We start from the raw sequence: 8,200 nt of genomic DNA, 5'->3' as shown, positions 1-8,200 counted from the left end.
AAACACACGCGCAGTTGTAAAAACACATCTCAGAGGTTTTGCTTTTGAATAGAGACCATTCCCCATCACAATCTAATTAACAAAAATGATAATGAATAGGGTGGGGAAAAAAATTCATAGGGAACAAAAAAAAAAAGACTCCAAACTCACAGGAAAAAAAAAAAACAACCAACCCAGGAGGAAGAATGTGTCATTTCCCAACACACAGAGTCACTGTCAAGAGCCGCTCTGCGCTTCCACATGGGACGGAGTTTTTCAGACACAGGGGATTTTCAGCACAACTCCCCCTCCCCAAAATCCTAGGAGAAGAATTAAAAGCATCTCGCACTGCTACTGTGCCTTGGGGTGCACCTGCAGCCAAAGCAGGCCCCAAGCCCCAAGGCAGCGGCTGCACGTGGGCTGTGGTGCACGAGTGTGCACTCACACGCGTGTGCTCATGTGTGGGCTCACCCACAGCCCCCGGGACGCGGCCGGCACCGCACCAGCACTTTGCAAAGGCTCCTCTGGCATCTCCCTGTAAATCCAATTATTTTTTACCCCCTCAGCAGGGACACGCACCCACGGCGCGCATCTCGCCCAGCCTTTCCGCTGCAGCATCCCGCCCGTGGCGGAGCCCCGATACCCACCCGGGACACGCAACACGCCCCGCACATGACTTGGACACGCAACATGCCCCACACATGCAATGTCACCTCCATCCCTTTGGCATGCAGACAGCCCGAACACGGTCCCATGTTTGCGGGTGTCCCCACGGAGGCACCTGCCTACCAGAGCCTCAGGCACCTTGAGGAAGAGGAGGGCTCTTCCTCACTGCAGAGCCACCCACGGCATTGCCCCGTACGAGCTGAGGAAGAGGAGGGCTGCGGAAAAGTGTCCGACTTGCCCAGGAGAAAGGTGCCCACTGCCCACAGGAATGGCAAGGGCAGCGCTGGGGTGAGGGAAGGCTCCCAGCAAGGCTGTGTGTACGGGGGGAAGCTCTTAAATAAAAATGAAAATTAAACTGCAGGAGCTCCCCCCACCCCATCCCTTCAGGGGAGGCTGCAAAAGGCAACGGCAGAGCTGGGGAGGAAGAAAATCACCTGGAGCAGGTGAGGGACAAACCAGACCAGGATGAAGAGCAATGGCGGGGCCATCGGTGTGAGGGACCCGGTGCTGGGACACATGTTCCCCTTTCAGACCCCAAGTGACATTTTCCAGCTGAGTTTGCATGAAGTCAGACTGGAGGTTGCTAAAAGTCTCTTCCCGCCTTTAAATAATCCAGAGGGGAGGGGGGGGGGGGAAAAAAGTCACGGTGCCTATTGAACAGGAGGGAGGAACTCGGATGCCGCAAGTTTTCCCAGACTCCGTCATATTTGTGCAAAAATTCATCCAGAAAACGCTCTATTTAATGCGCTCCCTGCCGCACATTGATGCTTTCCACTGCAAATCCCATTTCTATGCGGGAAGAGGCCTGGTTTCCATCCAGAAATTATGCTGCTCACGAGGAGGGAGAAGAAAAAAGGCGGTGGGGGGGAGAACTATCCTTGGGCATTTTCAAACTCCTGGTCTGAAGTCCATTTTTTTGCATCCAAATCAAGAGGCAAGCGTGACCCAAGGCCGGCTCTGTCTCGCCGCCACTGTCAGAGCCGGTCTCGGCACTTTCAAACAACCTTCCTGATTTGACTTTGGCCCAGCTCGGCTCCATCTCGCACGGACTCAACATCTCCTGGGCCACCCGGGCACCCAGCACCCCCGCGCGGAGCAAACCGCAGCCCGAAGACAAACACGGCACCCGCCGGCCCCAGCATCTCCCCTCAGAGCAGCGACTGGAATCACACGAGCAATTTCTCCAGCGTTTTCTTAAGCGCTGGGAAGCGGCGTTGCTCAAAGAGGCTGCGCTGTCGCGGGGTCTGGCACCAGGAACGGCCACACCGCCCACGGAGGGGATCGGGAAGGTGTATTTAATATTTCAGGCGCTCGGGAGGAGGACAAGGCTCAGCGGAGAGGCACGGAGCATCCCTCCAACTGGGGGAAGCGTTTCCCCACGCTGACCCTGTGCCGAAGCCCAGAGAGTTCCCCGTGTTCCTTCCCCGTGTGACTGGGATGAGCCACATCCAGCCGCCACGTCCTCTTCCAGGGGAGAGCATCCCCCTCCAGCACCCTCCGCCGGGGAGTCCGGGTGGGTGACGCTTCTCCCAGCGCACCCACAGCTGCGGATGCAGCGAGAGCTTCTCCCCTCTGCTCCCAGCAGGATGGTGGCACACCTCTGCCGTTTCAGCATCCCTCCGGATCGCTGCCAGGCTGACAACACAGGAAAGGTGATCTGGTCCCACGGCATCGCTTTGGTGTCACCCACAGCACTCCCAGGTCACAGGGGTCCGTCCAGGCTCCCGAGCCCCTGTGCATCCCCAGAGCTCAGCCCTTACCAGACGGCACATCGGGATGCAGCCTCTTCCCAAATCCGGGCTTTATGGGTTGGGACAGAGCTGTGGAAGGACAAAGTGAATCGAGGTGATCTGCACCTCCCGAATCCCTGCTCATCCCAGGCAGCGGGTGATGCTTCCTCCTGAGAACAGTGAGGCCCCTGAACAAGCCTGGCTTTGGGGTGCAGGGACACCCAAGAGCAGCACGCAGGTGGCTACTGATACCCCAGGCCAGAAGAGGCCGTGCTGCAGTGGCCAAGGAAACCACCGGAGCCTTCCCACTGGTGTGGGCCAGACAGCACCGTGCAAATCTGGGGATTATTACCATCAATGTGGCGTTAGATACATCCTCACTACGCAGCACACTTGAAAAACTGTTTTTCCCCTCCCTCCACCCCTCTGCAAAATAATCCTCATTCTTTAAAATATTAGTTTGTGATTCACCAATCGCAAGCTCTAACACCCCGCACCCCACCCAGGCCCGCAGCTCTTGGCTGCCAAGTCCCAGGGGCCCTGAGAGCACCCATGGGTGCCGGGGCATAAATGGGTGTCAGGTACCCAGTGGCCCACCAGCTCCTGACGTGCCCCCCTGGCCAGGGAGGACTCACCATGGGCTAACAGGACCCGCAGCAAGGCACCCCAGCAGCATCAGGCATCGCTTTGGTGGGGAACCCAGAAACCCCCATCCCGGGGTACACACAGGCTCCTGCAGGGGGAAAGGGCGAGGGTGCCCACCACCGGCTGGGTGCCCACAGGGGAAGCTTTGGTGCGAGCCCCACCGCAGCCACACCACGGCCCCAGGCTCCCGGCCGGATCATCTTCCCGCATCTCCTGCTGAGACAGAGCCACCGACGACCCTCTCCTCACACCCCCCCAAAGGTCATCCCCCCAGGCGGGAAGCCAGAGGTGAGAAGGGCTCCATCACCGGCCACCAACCCTGGGGACATCCCCCACCTTCCTCCCCAGACCAAAAATCATCACCTCACGGTAACACCATCAGGACACAGCATCAGGCGAGGCACGAAGCGGACACAGTCTGGGTCACCAACTCCCCCAGGAACGTGACCCACCTCCCTGCCCTGTCCATGAGGTCCCCCCCCCTGGTACCTGCCTGCACCAGCAGCCCTGGCCCTGCACCCCCAGCCAGCCCCAACGCAGAGCACAGCTCCTGCTTGCATCCAGGAATTTTAAAACACTAATTACTATTTTAAACCTTTAGCTAAAACCATCGGGGCTGCTCATTCCCAGTCCCAGGGTGATCTATTTGCAACAGCGAGGACCAGCGGAGATGTCCACAACAAAAGGAGATGCACATCCCCTCTGAGGGCAGGGGACAGGGCTCTGTCCCTCTCCCAGACAGACGGGCGCTGCCGTTGTCTCCTCCTGCAGCAGCCCGAATCTCCAGCTGGAAATCCAGCAGCACCGACACTCCCCACTGCAGCATCCACTGCTCCAGTACAGCGGGGACACAAGTGACCAGATGGCACCGACCTTCCCCAAAGCCACCATCAACCCCCGAACGATCCCCCTCGCCTTGTTAAACTTCATCTCACTGCGTTTCTAACCGGACTGGCCTTTTCATCAGGGTGTATTTTAAACCTCCAGCTCTAGAACCCCGGGGGAATGGCTCTGGCCCAGCTACGCGGCCGGCGATGCCGGTGTCAGCACCGGTGCCGATACCTGCGTGGTGCAGGAACAAGGCGTTTGATCTGCAGGGGGGGCTGCTCCGACAGCCCCAAAGTTTGACCCAGATTCAGAGCCACAGCTCCACTTCCAGGGAAAAGGACGTTTGTTCAGGGCTTGAGCCCGCCAGCATCATGGGAAAGACTTCAAGGGATTCTGAAACAGGTTCTAAAAGCACACTCTGCTACGCTAGGTATAAATAAAAACCTGGGTTAAAAGGGGAAGCACAAGTAACCTGAATAGAGCCAGGCCGAGCAGGGAATGACCCCGACCTGCCCGCTGCACCTGGAGAGCCCCGAGCATCTTCCAGGGCAGGCAGAGACCCGCTGCGAGGAGCTGGGCTGGTCCCCACAGCACCGAGTGCCTCTGCCAGGGCGAGCAGAGGAGCCGAGGAAACTCAAATCTGAATTTCAGCATAAACCTTCCGCCTGTCACTACGGCAAAAGAGGGATGAAACGAACCCCGTGTCGCGCCACGAGAGCGCAGCTCAGCCCGAAATCCCTCACCAGGGCTTCTCCAGCATGCTCACACCCCCAACCTCCCATCAGGGTGGATTTTAGGACATTTTCCTTTACCTATTTCTCTTGGGAGCACACTGACTGGGCATCTCCCCTCCCCGACGTACACAACCACCCCCAAATTTGGGGAGATTTTTCCTGAGACTGTACAGATGCCTCTGCAGGCTGGACAAGCCCCTGAGGGGCCCTTGGGTACTGGCACTCACCCACCCACCCCGTCCACAACAGCGATGCCCCAAGCTCAGCAGCCCCCACGTCCCTGCCCCAGCCAGAAATGCTGCTCAGCGAGGCCAGAAAGTGAGAAAACCCACCCAGAGCACGTCAGGAACCTTTGCTCTCCCTCCTTGCGTGGCCCCCAACCCTCCTGAGCAACCCTCCCAGGATTCCATCAGCAAAACCACGTCCTGAACCCCCCACTGACGCAACGTGGGATCTGTTGGAGCTTTGTAGGTGCTTGAGAAGGGACCGCCGGACCCTGACCCCCTCCCAGGAGGTGACCGAGCCCAGCTCTGAGGACAGAGGGGACCCCATGCCCGAAGTGCCAGCACCCCCCGATGCACCTTTGGAGCCTTTCCCAGATCACAGAGTGCTCTCGGTGGGTTTGTCCCCATCCACGGGGCAAATGCAGGATCCAGGATAGGGTCAGAACCCGCACACAGGACCGACAGCTCCACTCTCAACCCCCGACCCCGCTGCAAGCAGCACCCTACAAACCCAGCACCCCCAGTGCTGGGGGGATCGGAGGGATGGGACCAGGACCTGCTGGGGGTAGAGGAGCAAGGGACAAGACTGAGACAAACCGGGAGCAACAGGACAACGGGACACGTATCCTCCTCCTCCTCCTCTCCTCAGCCCCAGATTTACCCGCACAGCAGGGGACAAATGCCCCTTTTGTTTTCCAAATGAGAAATCATGTTGATTTTGAGGTTTTAATTTATTAATGGTGAACATCTGTGTCAGGCAGAGCAGTCGCAGCTTGGATCCCCAAACCCCTCTCCCGGCCGAGCCAAAGGCAAGCACAGGGCACTGCAACACGAGCAGGAGATGGGGAGGGGGAGACCCTCCCCTACCCATAAAACAAACCACATCCTGCTGGGACCCCGCTGCAGAAATGCAGAGTAAAAGTGGCACCGCTCCGGTTGGGAAGCAGCTTCACTGCAGGGAAAGCAGGTTGGGGAGTAAAAGCAAAAAGCATAAATACTTTGGAAACAACCTCAGAGAAGGGCAAAGCAGGGGATGGCACTTTACAAAAGCTGTGGCTTTGCCCCCACTCAACCCATCTCAGCAAAATAAGGGTTTTTTTTGAAGCTAGCCTGGCACAGTGCATTTTAAAAATCCACATCTCCTGCCACAAAAGTTATGGGACACTTTCCCCTCCACTCCACCTTTATTTTCTTTCCTTCCGTCTTTTAATAGGCCCAATGATGCTGTATTTGTATTCCAGATCTGAGTTACCCCGCGCTCCGGGGAATTTCCCTCCTGCCATCAGGTCTGGCTGCATCCAGGAGGGATTGGCCGCGGGACTTTGGACTCTGGAGGAAGGACCCAGCTCACTGGGTGACAGCCACCCGCCAGGAAACCCTCTTGGGTGGCACAAAGCACCTCACCACCTCCTCCTGTCCCTCCCAGCAGGGATGTGGGGCCATGGGATGCTCAGCAGCACCGGCCCCTTGCTGGGTGCATGGAGCTCCCATGGGAGAAGGGGGAGGCGTCCAAGAACAAAACTCGCAGGTTGTTAAAGGGTGTTTTGGTTTTGTTCAAGGCACCGGTGTTCTGTTCTGCTTCCACACTGTGCTTGGGAACAGCCGGAGCTGCCCAAAAGGCAACACAGGGCTCCGTGGCAAGGTGGCTGGCAGGACACAGCCAGAGGGGACACGACACCATACGGGAAGCCCCAGGCCACGGGAGAGGGTTTTTCCCTCCCCAGCACAAGGTCTCTGCCCACCACCCTGGCCCAAACCCCAGGCCAGTTCAGCCGAAAACTCCCGATGCTCAACAAGAAACATCATCTCTGCCAGGTATTTCATGCCGTAAGTTGTCCCCTCAGCCCAGGGGTGGCTCCTCCAACAACCTCGTGACCACCCCGAGCCCCAAAGAGCCCCAAGGCCCTTTGCCAGTGCTACATGGGGCATCCTCCCCCACCTTGGGAGGCAGCGAGACGCCTCCCACCACCCTCTGCCACCCCAGCCAGGTGCTTCTTCCCCCCAGGAGCTGGGGGTGAAGCCAACAGACAAGCCAGAAGCTGAGACACCCCTGAAGCCTCATGTCCCAGTGGGGTTTGGGGACAGTCCTGCAGCCAGGGAGCATCATCCCAGCAGCACCCAGGACTGCGCGGCCAAAGCGGGATCACCCGTGCCGGAACCCCCATCCCGCGGTGGCCAACCCAACCCATGTGCCGTGATCCCAGCACGTGACGGCGCGAGCTCCCGCACACGGGTGAGCCACCCCCTGCGCCCAGAAGCGCCGGCACAAGTCACTGGGCAAACAACACTCCTGCTAATGGGCGGCAGCGGACAACTTGCAGTCAGAGAACCAACGCCGAGGGGCCACCAGGAGAAGGAGATGCTCCTGGGCAGATGGGATCCTTTGCTCACAAGCACAAGTTCTGGCCTTATATTTTGCATTAAGCAACCTACCTCGAGCCTTCCTCCGCTGTCCCTTTTTTCTAAGGCTGAAGACATCTCTTACCAAGCCCACGACAGCTTCTCCTAGGTGGTCCCCATCCAGACCTTGCTACAGGCAAACAAATAAAAGACAGTCCCCGGCTCGCACATTCACAACAAGCAGGCAAAAAGAAAATCACTCACCTAAAAATCTACAGCTTGCGGAACGAACCAAGACTCGGAGGAAGCAAGTGAACAACCAGAGCATTCGGGGTCAGGGCTTCGACAGCTCCTGGCCCCCGAGGCGACTCCGCGGCGCGATGCTCGGCTCGCCCTGCCCAAGCACAGGGGAAGCGCTCGCTGCCCCGGACGGCACCGTTGGTGTTTTATGTCTTTATTAGCCTCGGTGCAGTTAAATCCCAGTAGATAAACCCAGCTCCTCCAGCGACCTGGCAAAGGTGTGTTGAAATAAGTTGTTTCAACACCCACCCGCTCCGGGCGAGCGGCTCATCCCGGCCGATCCCGGGCGCAGCCCCGTGTTTGTTTAAACGGGAGCATCGGTGCCTGAGCAAAAACAACCCCGGGAACGGCATCTCCCCGAGCCTCGGGAGCTGCCAAACAGCCCGCACAGCACACACGGAGCACGTACCCATCACACGACGGGGGTCTTCCTCCTCTTCCTCCTCCCCGGGGGTCTGTAGCTCCCCGCCAGCCCCACGGCCCAGCCCAGCGCTCCCCAGCCCCGGCTTCCCGGCCGCCTGGTGCCAGCTCCCCACCGAAGCCGGTCACGTGGAGGAGGTTTGCCAATGAAGCAGAATAAACAGCTTCCAAATCATCTCCAAATCCGGGCCCCCAGTGGGATTTTTTTTCCTCCTCTAGTACTTTCAAAAGATTTTTTTTTCCTGCACCTTTCCATGGTTTTGAAAGGAATCTTCCAAACAGAAGTTTCACCAACGCACCTTTCGCCTCCGATAAACGCACGCAGGAGCCCCCG

The sequence above is a fragment of the Athene cunicularia genome (assembly GCF_003259725.1).
Source record: "Athene cunicularia isolate RWA chromosome 26 unlocalized genomic scaffold, athCun1 chr26_part2, whole genome shotgun sequence".
In the NCBI taxonomy this organism is placed as follows: Eukaryota; Metazoa; Chordata; class Aves; order Strigiformes; family Strigidae; genus Athene; species Athene cunicularia.
Note: the sequence above shows the minus strand (reverse complement) of the source record.